Raw genomic sequence first — 12,977 nt, 5'->3', positions numbered from 1 at the left:
GTGACCAATGGTGGATACTGACACTTCAACAGCTTTTATTTCCTCTAAGTACCACATTAGAATTTTTTTTCTTGATTTTAAATTCCTGACCATTACTTGCTTTCCTAGTTCCCTTCATATATGTCATATACTTCTCTTGCCATATATACCATACCCAATATGATATAATAATTCCAAAGCTTTTCTGAATGTCAATTCCTTTTCCCAAATTCCCTGCTAGAATAGTATATCCTAATCTAAATAACAGCATGGGATGGTGGTGCATCCTGTTGGCTTCCAGTGAGCTATGGATTATACCGAAAAAGTTCTGTTCACTTAGACAAAGAAAACAAAGTACAGATAAAGGCAAAATTTTGTAATCTGAGCCCTTTAGAGCAGAAAACTAATAGTGTGGCAAAGCAAGAGTGAAGTGTCTGAGTTGGATCAGTGTGGAAGAAATAAATGAGATGGGGTGGATTCTTTGCAACTATCCAGGTGTTATGAAGCATAGTCATTAAGTGTTGGGAAAATCTTGGCAAAATTAAATCTTCAGATAATACTCTGCAGTTCCTCCAAAGCTCTGTGTAATGGATACCTAGATGCTTTCTGGGCATCTAAAAACTTCTGCAAGGAATCAAGTCTGGTTGGAGCTGGATATCTTCATTTTCTTAATCCACACAGCATACAATCATATTAAGGGAGTGGTGAATGTTAAATCTCTTAAAAATTTGAAAAAAGATTTAGGCTTGCAGGTATGTGCATATGTAAGTGAAACAAAATGTCACTGTAACTGTGTTGTTAACATTTGAAATCTCTTGGGTAACTCTTGTATATATTATTTTAAACAGACGGGTAACAGCTCTGCTATCACAATAAGAGTGATAAAAAAATTCAGCTCAATGTAACACCTGCACTGGAACCACTATGCTTGGATTGCCTGTTCTATGTCTGAAAATCTTACAGGACAAATCCTATTGAGAAGAGTCTTGGACTTGCATCTGATTTCTGAGCAATTATATTTTAAGATTTGTAGGATAGATCTATGTCCTTAACTAGGTTTGTTTTCAATGTGGAGTGTGAAAACAAGCTATTTCATATAGTGAAGCAGCAATCATTTTAAAAACAATAACTGTTTTTAGAATCTATTTGAATTATGGTTCATATTTTAAAGTAGTCTCAGAAATACTAAAACTTCAGCTCCTTCTTCAGTTTCACTGTCAGTCTCTTTCTTTTTCTGAATACATTGGTCACAGTACTTTGCCTCCTAGAAACAACCTTAGAAAACACAGCCAATTCCCATTTGTCATGGCTCTGAGGAGCATTCAGTATTTCTATTTAAAAATTGTTTACTTTGTAAAGTAAACCTCAGACTTAAACATTTAACGTAAGAACATTTTTGATAGTAACAGTCTAGGCAACGTAGCAGATTCATTAAATCTATTTTCTAAATCTTGTTAAAACCCACTCCAGCTTCTTGGATATCTAGGGAATTACTCTTGTTAGCCTGAATGAGCTCTAAACTCACAGATAGATAGCAAATATTAACCCTAAAATTGTCATTTAAAAAATAAACTGGGACCTTTAGTGGGTAAATCTGTGGAGAGCATTCCCTGTTATGTCCAAGAAGGGCAACTACTTCTTCAAAAAGAGCAATGAAAAGTCCAAGTACAAATTAGCTTTGTAATCAGAGAGACTGGAGAAAATACTGTTCTCCTTTAGAAACCTGAAAGGAAACTTCATTTCAAAGGTCACAAGCTTTTTACTAAGAACTTCACATGGAAGTCCTATTTAAAGCTCTCAAGAGCAGAGAATGCAAGCATTTCTATGGCAATTACAGGATGGCAGAACAGATATGTTTATACCAAAACCATTTCTAGTTATGTTTTTCAGAATGACTACTCTTTTGGATGGCAAGTCTGGGAAATGGTAAACATGCTGTTTAGTGCTGCTGAGGAATCCAAATCCATTCTGCTATAGTGGCAGCTAATGTTGGCTTTGAAAAGCTCTCCCAGAATGTACAACGCTGGCCACTCAATTTGAGGCATTGCACCCCAGATGACTCCTGAAATACTGGCCTTCAAATGTTAAGCATGTTTGTAAGCAGTGACTCTGCTTTAATAATTTCACGCCAAATTTCTGGTGATTCACAAGGTTCCTAAGCAGTCCACTCTGAGTAAGGATAGACCTACAAATAAGATGGTTTTGAAAACACTTCCTCTCTTCTCTGAAGTAGGAATATATGGCAGTACAGCTGCTTTCCAGAGTTGTGATGCCAGTAGGCTGGGATTTGGGAGGTGGGGCAAGGGACCAGTTAATCTTTCTTTTAACCTGTTCTGAAACCCCGATGTTAATTTACAATCTATTAATCTCCATTTTTAAATTAAAATTCTTTCAGGAAGCTTGAGAAATTGTTTTTGTAAATACCTTACAATTTTTTTCAATATACCTTTTTTGTATTGATACATACAGCACATTATACATTATAATGTGTATACACCTGTATACATTAGATTACAAACACTTTGAAACCGAGGCAAGACCAGCCAAGAAGAAATGCCTTGCAAATAACAAGGTGGAGACATTTAGTTCATTATCTAATTTAAATTCCAGAACTATCCCATCTTGAAACAGTTTTATGAACTGATTCTTGACAGATATTTTAGGAAACTTTATTTAACCAGAAAGAAAATTAGAGTTTTTGAGAAGAAATATTTTTGATACTAACTAGGTTAATAGCTTAAAGAAAAAAAAAGAAGGGGAGAGAAGAAGGGAGGAATTTCTCTGAAATAAACTAAAAACAGTGTAAAAAAAGACACAAAAGTATTTGAGACTGGGGACTCTGCAGTAATATAGACAGAGGTGTGTTCTTCCTAGATCTGGTGATAGATTAAAAAATGTTCAAATTCACTTTTTAATTTTATTTAAAAACCCCAACACACTAATATTGTTTTATCCCTAATTAACTGATAGTTATCTGGTTTCAGGCACCTAAGAATCAGGTGCAAATACTGTCATTCAAAGAAGCCTGGAAGCTGAATAAGAAATTCATACTTAGAACTAAGGAAAGATTAGTTTTCCAAAATATTCTCAGGTTCACATGTGATGTGAGTGGGAGTCTTTAATTTACTATCTGAAATCAGCAGTTCTCTATAAAACACAGTTAGAAAGCAAGTAACAGAAGAGATTCCACATCTTCTGTGGCCCAAAGTATTAGTAACATTTTTGAAAACAATTATGTTAGTTTAACCAGTTTGCAATTAATTAGTTGTTTTATATAGTGGAAATTTCTTAGAGTCATTGGTAGAACAAAACCTTACCCAGGAAATACTACCAGAAATAATCGAATTCAGAATGTGCTGTAAAACTGGTGCCTAAATAGATCAAAATTGCCTTTGGGAGCAATTCCATCAGAAAAACATTCCAGCTTCAGCCTAAGGTATTTGACTGATTTTGATGAAGTTCTAAGATGTTAGATCCTGTGGTTAGGTTATAATTGCTACATAAATGTAAAGGTTTTAAAGATGATTTATCAAATATAATTTGAATGTTATTTGAATAATTTTTCTGTTGCTTTTCTGCCTTTATGCAATTAAATGCACATTTTTAGAAGATATGAACTGCTTTTTATAATGAAAACAATATATTTTACATTGCTGCACTGCACACTCTTTGAATCTTGGAGTATTCCTAAGAAATTAACCCCATGATACATGACCAGAATTATAGCGTCTTATTACATGTTTTTTTTTCCTATTATTTGGTAGTGTTGGTGTTGCTTAGTAACATAACAACCATCAACAGATATGATACTTATTAAGCAGAAATGAAGTTCAGAAATAAATTCATACTGCAGAGAGGACTAATTAAGTAAATAATACCTTGGGCTTTTGTTTGCTTTACTTTTTTAAAATCTTAGACTAGACTGAAGAAGCTAAAACACTGGCTGAAAAATTATTTTAATATTGCAGAAATGTTCTAAAGACCCTTAACTGCTGCACTCTATTGTAAAAAAACTTTTAAGCAGCTTATGATTTATCTTGCTTCAGGGTAAAGTACAACATCATGGGGTAAACCTAACTATATTATTATTACTGATTTATATTACTAATTCCTAATAATACTTTCCACTGGCTGTAATGCTTTTCATTGGAGAATTTCACAGCACTTTATGTTAAAGAGCTGTCTGCAGCCTATTAAGGCACCATTCTCACCTTACAGGAAATTGCAACGGACCAACTTATAGATCCAATTCAGGAGTGCAAATGCTTTGGAAAGTCAGGGTTAATGTGATCTGCTCAAGGTCATACAACAGGTTTATAGTGCAACCAAGAATAAAAACCCTAGGGCTTCCAGTTCCCCTTCCAATTCCAACTTTGTGCCATTTCATGGCAGCCACTCACATGTCTTATGGTAACTTATACTTGGGTTACATGCTGAACTAAAAAGCAAAGAGATTCCTCAGTGCTTCAGCATAAGAGTATTTTGTGGAATATGGCACTTTCTACTCACTTGGGCCCCCCCCCCCCCCAAACTGAAACAAGTACAGACTCGGGATTTTGTTTGAAGATATTTGTGCAGAAATACTCCTGTTCACTACTGAAAACTATAACAAGGGGAGGTGGTCAGAACAAGTACAAAGCAGCACCAGTTTTTGTCTTGATTTTTAAAAATTTATTTGGATTAAAAAAGGTATACTGCTTTTCCTGTTTATTTCTATCAGACAACTCATCCCAACACAGAGATCAGCCACTGAGAAGAGTACAATTCAAACATTTTAAGGCTTACTGGCACAAAAATTTGTAACAGCTCGATATCTCTATAATTAAGAGCATCTCTAATGCTGACAATATAAAAAAGCTATAGCAGCCTAACTCTATTCACAACCAAAGGTCATATAAGGTGAACTGTTTCAGGAATTTTTAAAAACAAAATCATACTGTGACGACAGTTATGCCAGTGTAAAAGTATCCACATACAGACTGGCTTTATGTTATAAATAGTTCTAAATAACAACAACCACCATAATACAATTCCAAAAGTTTTCAAATATCTGAAATTAGGCTGGGTTTTTTCCTTTGGTAAAAGTAGGGCTAGTTACATAGCATAATAAATGCAAATCTGCTCTCAGTATGGCTTATACATTTTTGAAAAATACACAAATGAATAATCCAGTGCATATGGGATACACTGCTTAATACAATCCGATATCAATTTATTCAAATCCAATAAAGCAATGACTAATTCTAAGCACTGTTAGAAGTAATACAACCATCAAAAGTCCTCTTCGTAATACCTTAATTCTGCTTTATAGAATCGTTTGTGAAACAAAGTACATTTAAAAATACTTGGCACATGTCCAACGGTTGAGCAGAAATGTATCCTCTTTATTATGAAGTGAAAGGAAACAAAATTCAGCTACTTCTATCCACACAGGTCAGATATGCCTAGACTGAGTTCAGGAGAGACATAAGAGCACATTTCTGAGAGTGCAAAATGCTTAAAATCTTGAAGAAGTTTCCTATGTAGAAACAATTGTGAGTAGACCTTAATTTTATTACGTAATTGCAGTGCAATTACTTTAGGTTTATGTTAGAACGAGCTCAATTAGAAATAGGTGCAATTGAATATGTTTAGAGCTGTGTTCTAAAAGTTGCAGTGAAATCTGATTCAGAAGAATCCCAAATTGACTATTCCATGAAACTGAAGACTATGTGTGAAAGGACAGTTATCTTAGCACATGATAACCCTTCATCTTCAGATAGGGCATGAAACTATTCTGCTACACATTTACTCCATATGCCATTGTCAGATAAGTGTAATAACTAAATAACATTCCCATGATGTTATTACTGGGCTTTATAAAAATCTGTGAGGAGAGGTTCGTTAGCCTCCATGAATTGGAGGTTGGACATGAAGAATACCTCCCACCTGTAATTGTGGAAAATGTCTGATGCAAAGTGGAGAAAGTGAGAAAGCTTGAGTGTGAGTAAAATATGACATAGGAGTTTTGTAACAAGCTTCAAATTGAGCTCCACTGGTCTCTGGTTATACAAGGAGTAGGGGACTAAGAAAGTACAGAAAGGACCACAGATCCCCGAGTCAAACAAACATCGCAGCAGTTCATACTGCCAATAAAGAATGTTAACATTCTTCTATGCACTTAAGAATTTTGTTCACTTTCATTTTACTCAAACTATGGACATATTCTTAATAGGGAGATGTACTAAGAATTCTTAAATGAGGCGCTACCTAAAAAAACATGATCCCACAGACTGTCCCAAAATGCTGTCTTGCTGTCATAACAACTCTTCTGGAAATGAAAGAATCTAAAGACGTCTCTTTAAGTGTCAATATAAAAATATACGTTATCCCAAAGAAAGACAAAGACATTAACATTTTAAAGTCCTAATATCAGCAGTGAATTTATTTGGATGAATCTTTTCTAATGAGATTGTAGTTTTATAACAGCTAACAGTTACTACCTTACAGGAACAAAAAAAGAGGAATAAAAAAGAAAGTAGATATTTGGTGAGTAAAAGATAGGAGCTGCAAAATAACAGCAATTGGCTGCAGGCTTCTCTTCTACCAGGTACACAGACTATAATGGATAAAAAGGAAAGCTAAGAAAGGTTAGCATAAACTATAAACACATTAAATCACTGGCAGGTGATATTAGCAGATAGGAGTTTTGAAAAAAGTTTGCTTCCCTAAGGCTAGCATTATATTTTCTAATTCTCTTTTCTGATAACTCAAGACAGAAAATTGCCTGATGATAATATGACTGCAAATATATAGAAATACCTTATATACGGTAATATATACAGTATAAATACACTAATGTATTTCTGAGTGACATAAACCTTCTACAGCTGTAGCCTACACATTTATATTTTATGGTATCTTTGAAAAAATATCATACTCAAACCATCCACATAAAAGTTAATGAATTACCATTTCATAAAGGCCCTTAATAATGTTTAGTCCAGAAAGCCAGGCACATTCTAAGCATAACTCTAAATAGACATAAAAAAAAAAATTCTCTTCCTATTAAGATTTAAAGCATAGATAGTGGTCAGATTAATACAGATGACAAGGCAAATTTTATATGTCTAATCAGCCTACATATCACATTAGCATATTTCAAATGGAATCGCATTATCATTTTGTTGAATTAAATTTACACCTCTTATTGTTAATTATGCATCAGAACCAATATAAATTGATGTAACAAAGATGCCATGCCAGGTCTTCATCCAAATAAGCAGTAACTGTGTAATTATAAAGGTGTAAGATGTAACGATGTGTGGGTGATAACTAGCTTTTGTGTTTATTTCTACAGATCCTACTAAGGTAAAACTTCAACCTCTCTACCTCTGGTATAATGAATTGAATATTATTAATTTGCCCACACTCATTGTCACAAAGAACACCTTAATACTCACTGATGGTTAGGAATTAAAATCAGAATTTGCTGCAGAGGATTTATGGGAGATGTGTCTTTCAAAGAAAAACATTTCTTAGAGGGTCACAGGTGGCAACAGAAGCATTCAATAGGGACCAGGACAGGTTAGCTCTCTGTTGTATAAACCAGCAAATTCCTACAGGAATCCTTGTCAAACAGGTGACCCTAGAACCTCTTATGCTCTCTTGCAAAACACACAGCTTCCTGGCATTACAAAAACCCCAACCAAACATAAGCCCCTGCTAATCTAAACTGGTGGGGATTCTAAAGCATTACAACTTCAGGGACTCCAAAGAGGGAAGACTTTGTCTCACAGGAATGTTATTCTGGGCAGAACTTGTCAATATTATACCTTATGTTTGTCCACACCTTGAATGCTCTCCCACAGTTAAGCACTTCAATCAAGTCTGCTGAGCCAAGGTCAGTTTATAATACCTTTTTGGAGAACTTTTCCAAGGCTCTGGCATTAGTCTCTGGGAAGTAGTTGTATGATGCTGACTGATAAGAACTGCTGTATTGGGTCCTGTATAATTGCGGCATATACCCATTATACAAGGCATGAAATAAACTGATCCTTCCCTTGGTAATAAATCCTACTATCCAAGAATCAGCAGATTGGAGACCTTCTAATGTCAAATTCAGACACAAAGAAAGGAGCCAACTTCTTAGCTCAGGAATATACTGAGAAGCACAGGCATAAAGTGAGCTGAGAATTCATCCACAATAAAACAAAGCAGCTGAAAGGCCCATCAGAGTTGAAATGATCTGGCCTTGTAAAGGATGAGTGAACAAAGTTCAAGAAGTACTTAATTACTGCTTGCAACCAAAGGACATATTTATTTTTCTGAGTACAAGTACTTTTAAAGTACTTGATATTTTAAATAGTTTTTAGTTAACTCAGGATTGTGAAAAATACTGCAGAGAAAAATAAAAAACAACTCAGGAGCAATTATTTTTTTTTTAGAAGAGTGACTATAAAACAGAGGATGTGAGGGAATATAAAGAAGCTGAAAACATAAGTCATCTAGACAATTGATTTAAGGCTGAAAAATCTAATTTTGAAATTTTTGGTACTGGCATAGGCCCTGATAAGAGACAAGATCAAGATAAGGATCAGAGACAAAAGGTCTGAGTAAGCATGAACATTTGATGAAATAACAGGATTTGCAAAACTAAGAAACATACCCAGTCCACACTGAGTTTAGGTATGCTGAGAGACTTTGGGCATCAAAGAATCAAAAATTATACAAAAAAAGCCTCATAGTCTGCCTTTCCTCAAAGTAAATAAACATACAGAACTTGAACTCAAGAGACCACAGAAAGTAACTGCCTAGCAATTCTTAAAACTGATTAATACAGAAAGTAGTAAAAAGGCAAAACTCCATCTTACACTGGTAAGCAAATCCTCGCTAACAAAGAAGGTAAATATAATACCATAATACAGAACAGGCAAACACATTAGAAAAGAAACAAATAGATAGTCTCCTTGAATAAAAACTCAATTAATGCCTTCAACACATATCTATTATGAAGTTACGTGCATGTTCAACCCAGCAGGCAGCTGCAGACACAGAAATGAAAGCAACTGAAACATTCGAAAATGCCTAATAACCAGAGTACAACACCGAAAATAGCCTGGTGTGCCAAACTCATGCCTCTTTCACACTGCTCCTCAGGCTAAACAGAGAGTCTAAGATGACAGTCTGAAACCACAGAGTAAGTAAAAGTTTATATTCTGGCTATCATAGAAAAGCAGAAATCAGATTCTTTGCTCCTTACCAGACCTGCTCCCACTGTTGAAGTAATGTGTTAAAATACAGTAAAAGAATACTCGCCACTCTGAAAAGCCTGAGAGCAGATAGCTAACACCAAACACTTCTCATGCTTATCTCCAGAATTTCTGAGATTTAGTAGGGGTCCTATCTGACTGTCTTTTGCGCTTCTTAGTTAGGAAAGACAGAACTTCGAAAAGCTTCTCTGCAGTCCTAATCTTTCAAACTCTGATGTACAACCTGAACCTGTAGGCATGTCAGTAGTCCAAACAAAGTCAAAGTATTAAAGACATGTCAAAACCTCTTAAACTTCAGCGGAAGATAAAGCAACTCCCTCTCCTCTTTCCCCCAGCCCAGGCAATTATTATAACAATTTCCCTGCGTGAAATCAATCTCTGCATCTACAATTTTAAGCTCTCCCTACAAAAACACTTTCCATGGTTGTGCTCTAAACCTGAAAAGCCAAGGGAAAAATACCTGCAGTACCACTGCATCAAATAGCGTGGTTAAGTCAGGCAGAACATGTTCCCCAGCATACAGCATCACTTCTCCCCCCCATAGCTCAGTGCTACTTTGCACCCACTGCACTTTGCCTTCTGCACTATTCATTTAATGCTGCTTCACTTCAAATCAGTTACAACTTCTCAGAAAGGCTCTTTGATGGCTGAGAGTGCCTACAGAAATTCTTTGAAGCTTTTAAGTTCTGTCTGTCAATTTTCACCCAGGTCTTTAAGGTAAAATCATATTTAGGAGCCATCACATTCATTCTGGATCTGGACTTGACTTCAAATTTGTAAGACTTGTGACAAATGGTAAGGGTTCATCACATTAGAAACTCTGACTAGGAGGAGCCACAATAGATGTGCTCAGAGACTGTATCGGAGTATGGTAAGATTCCCTCCCAGATTCAAATATTGTGTTTGCTGGACATGATGATAAAATTTATAATTGGTACTTTTTTATTTGAAATTGTAGTATCAATTTGGAACACATCTGTTGCACCTAGATATCTTATAACGACTTTTTAATATTTTTCTCCTTAAGTCTGAATGGTGTTATCAGTATGCCAGTAGTTAGCAAGGTGCTAGAAACCCCTGTAATAGAGGGGAAACAGGCCAGAGGTAAGGCGTGGTTCTGGTATATTTTAATAATTAACTGCATATTGATTAGAGCGATAAAACATTAGAATGTTCAAAGTCATTGTCTTACCAGTGGGTAGGCTGTGCAGCACATGTACTTTAACTGATTGTAAAATCCCTGATTTTAGGTACTCAAAAAGATACAGTATGACAGCAGACTGGTCTTATATTGCCACAACAACTGGACATTTCCCCAAAGATCAAAATTTTAACATGGCATAAAGGCAAAAGGTACTCCCATTATCTTGCATGCTCCCCCTCTGTCTCCTTACCTCCCAAATAAGAGAGACAGAAAAACAGAGCACAAGCTTTGTTATTTCAGTTCCAGCCTGGCAAAAGATCTTTACTTTCTGTAGGAGGAGGTGATTGATTTTGTGATCTATCATTGCCATTGTCTAGACACAATTAAATTTTTTTTCTTACTATATAGCTTAAACCCACATATTCCATACTGTTCTAGCCCATTTAATTTTTCCTCAGGAAATTTAAAAAAGAAAAGTTGAGGATCAGCCCTCACTTCTCTTTTACGTGTTCTCCAGTACCACTGAAGCACTGGTATATAAAGCAAGGATGTAGGTGTTTGTATGTGACGGTTTTAAACATAAAATACACATCTTTTGCATTGTGATCCTTGTTTCTCTTGTCCCATAAGCACACTCAGCAGCCCCTATGCACAGTGCAATTTAAAAGAAAGTTAATTATCTCACTGTACATTTTACTTCTGATTACTTTTTCCCTTTTCAATGCATTCTCAGTTTTTCCAGACTGTTAACAGAAGTATTTTCAGCAGTTTTTTTGTGGCATCCTTCATCAGTAGCTTAGCAGTTACTTTTTGAAGAACCTTTGAAGAACGAATGTCAACATCTGAATACCAGCTAATTTGAAAGTCCAGTGGGATTCCAAGAAAAAACAGAAAGTGAAGCACCAAACCAACACTTTCAAATCAAACTGTCTAAGAGCATACAAAATCAGAAAGACATTCTGCTGCCGTTACTCACAGTGAATAGTACTTTACTCCATTAACAGAATGAAGTTGGATAGTGCTGAATGTAAGACTAGAAAATCTTAATTCCCTAGGTAAATGGCGGTGTAATCTTTAAAGATGTTGAGCATCTGAAGCTTCTGTATCTCTAGGATGGCTGAGAACTCCACCGAAGGTCGCCTGTTCTCAGACACCGATACAATCATTTTCCAATTCTACAAGATGGAAGAAACACATTCAAGTATGTGTAACGACTTTCTGACAAACATTTGAAGACTACCTGTTTTCATCTGATGACATGTCCAAACCTTGCACCATTTCAAAGGAACTTTAAATTTTTTTAAAAAACCTCACAAACACGCAGTAATATGTAAAGATTAACATGAACTTTAGTTAGCGAAAGAGGATCTCTGCTGAAATCCCAGAATTACTTATCACAACCTATCCGCCCTCCTGCTCTCAGCTTTTAGTATCTCACTGTTTGGTCATTGATACATAAAGTCGTTTGCAAAGCATAGTCATAATACTCTCTCCCCCCAGTCCAGTTGGTGAAGAAAGTATACTTCCATTTAAAGTAACATCATGTTTAATTTTCTGGCAATAAAGGATTTTTTCTGCATTTTGATGATGAATGTTCAGTCTTCTTACCTTAAATATGTACCCACAGGGGAAAATAAATCTGGATTTTAAATTTAATTTGTAACTATAAAATACAGAATAGTTATTTCTGTTTATAGCATGCTAAAAAAGGTAATGCAAGTAAGCAGTGCAAGCTACCGGTTACTGATGCCAGCTCTGTTTTAAAGCAACGGTAATAGCTTTTCCTCTCAAGGGAGGACAGTATTTCTTCTAGAAACTATAGATTGTATATATTATTTTACATTTTTAATGCTGAATTTTCATCTTAGATTTGCAGTTTGACATTTCTTAACTAAAATATTTTCACACTCATATCCCACTTAGTCTTTATGGCATCTATCAATTTAAATACATTTCAAGCAAAAAGAACATTAATATTAAGAGCAGGTTAAATTTCTTCCAGAACCTTTCTGTCTGCTGGGGGAAAGTCTGACATGGATGTACTCAGAAAGCTGTCACACCCACTGATGCCTTAAAGAGAACTACAGTAAAAAGAAAGTCACTTACTCTGAGTTTATAGATAATCAACAGTTCGGAGCAAATTTTTGAGATCAGAATCAAGATGTTACAATCAAGCAACAATGAAGTGTCAGTGTGTGAGAAATAAGAGGTTCAATTATTGAATGTGAAAAAGTCTTAATTCTTATACTATGGAGCTTACCAAAATCATATAATTAGTAGCACATCAAAAAATTCATGAAATGAAGCTATTTCCCCTGCATTTAAAGAGAATGACTGACATAATTGTCATTCACAGTCTGAGAATGTTTCAGAAACAAAATTTCAGTCAAATTTAAAAGTAGCAGGAGAAATAAATCATGAAGTCCAACCTAGTTCATAAAACATTATGGATCTGCTGTGTTCTTAAATATGCAAGAGAAATTGAAGTATTTTAAGTTACAACATGTAACCAACTTTGACTAAAAGCACCACAAAGCCAGTAGTGAAAGAGCAAAGGAGTGGAGAAAGCAATGGAAGTTACGAAAAGCAAAAAATTAAGCATC

At 35.3% G+C, this 12,977-nt stretch overlaps 1 protein-coding gene across 4 annotated transcripts in view; it reads right to left on the bottom strand.

Annotated features, from left to right (window-relative positions):
• The window catches only part of LOC141925647 (heparan sulfate glucosamine 3-O-sulfotransferase 1-like), a 59,419-nt gene that overhangs the window by 4,746 nt on the left and 41,696 nt on the right, over positions 1-12,977 (bottom strand). The window lies entirely within an intron of this gene.

Source organism: Strix aluco, chromosome 7, assembly GCF_031877795.1.
Source record: "Strix aluco isolate bStrAlu1 chromosome 7, bStrAlu1.hap1, whole genome shotgun sequence".
Lineage (NCBI taxonomy): Eukaryota > Metazoa > Chordata > Aves > Strigiformes > Strigidae > Strix > Strix aluco.
This window is presented reverse-complemented; position numbering and strand designations above follow the sequence as displayed.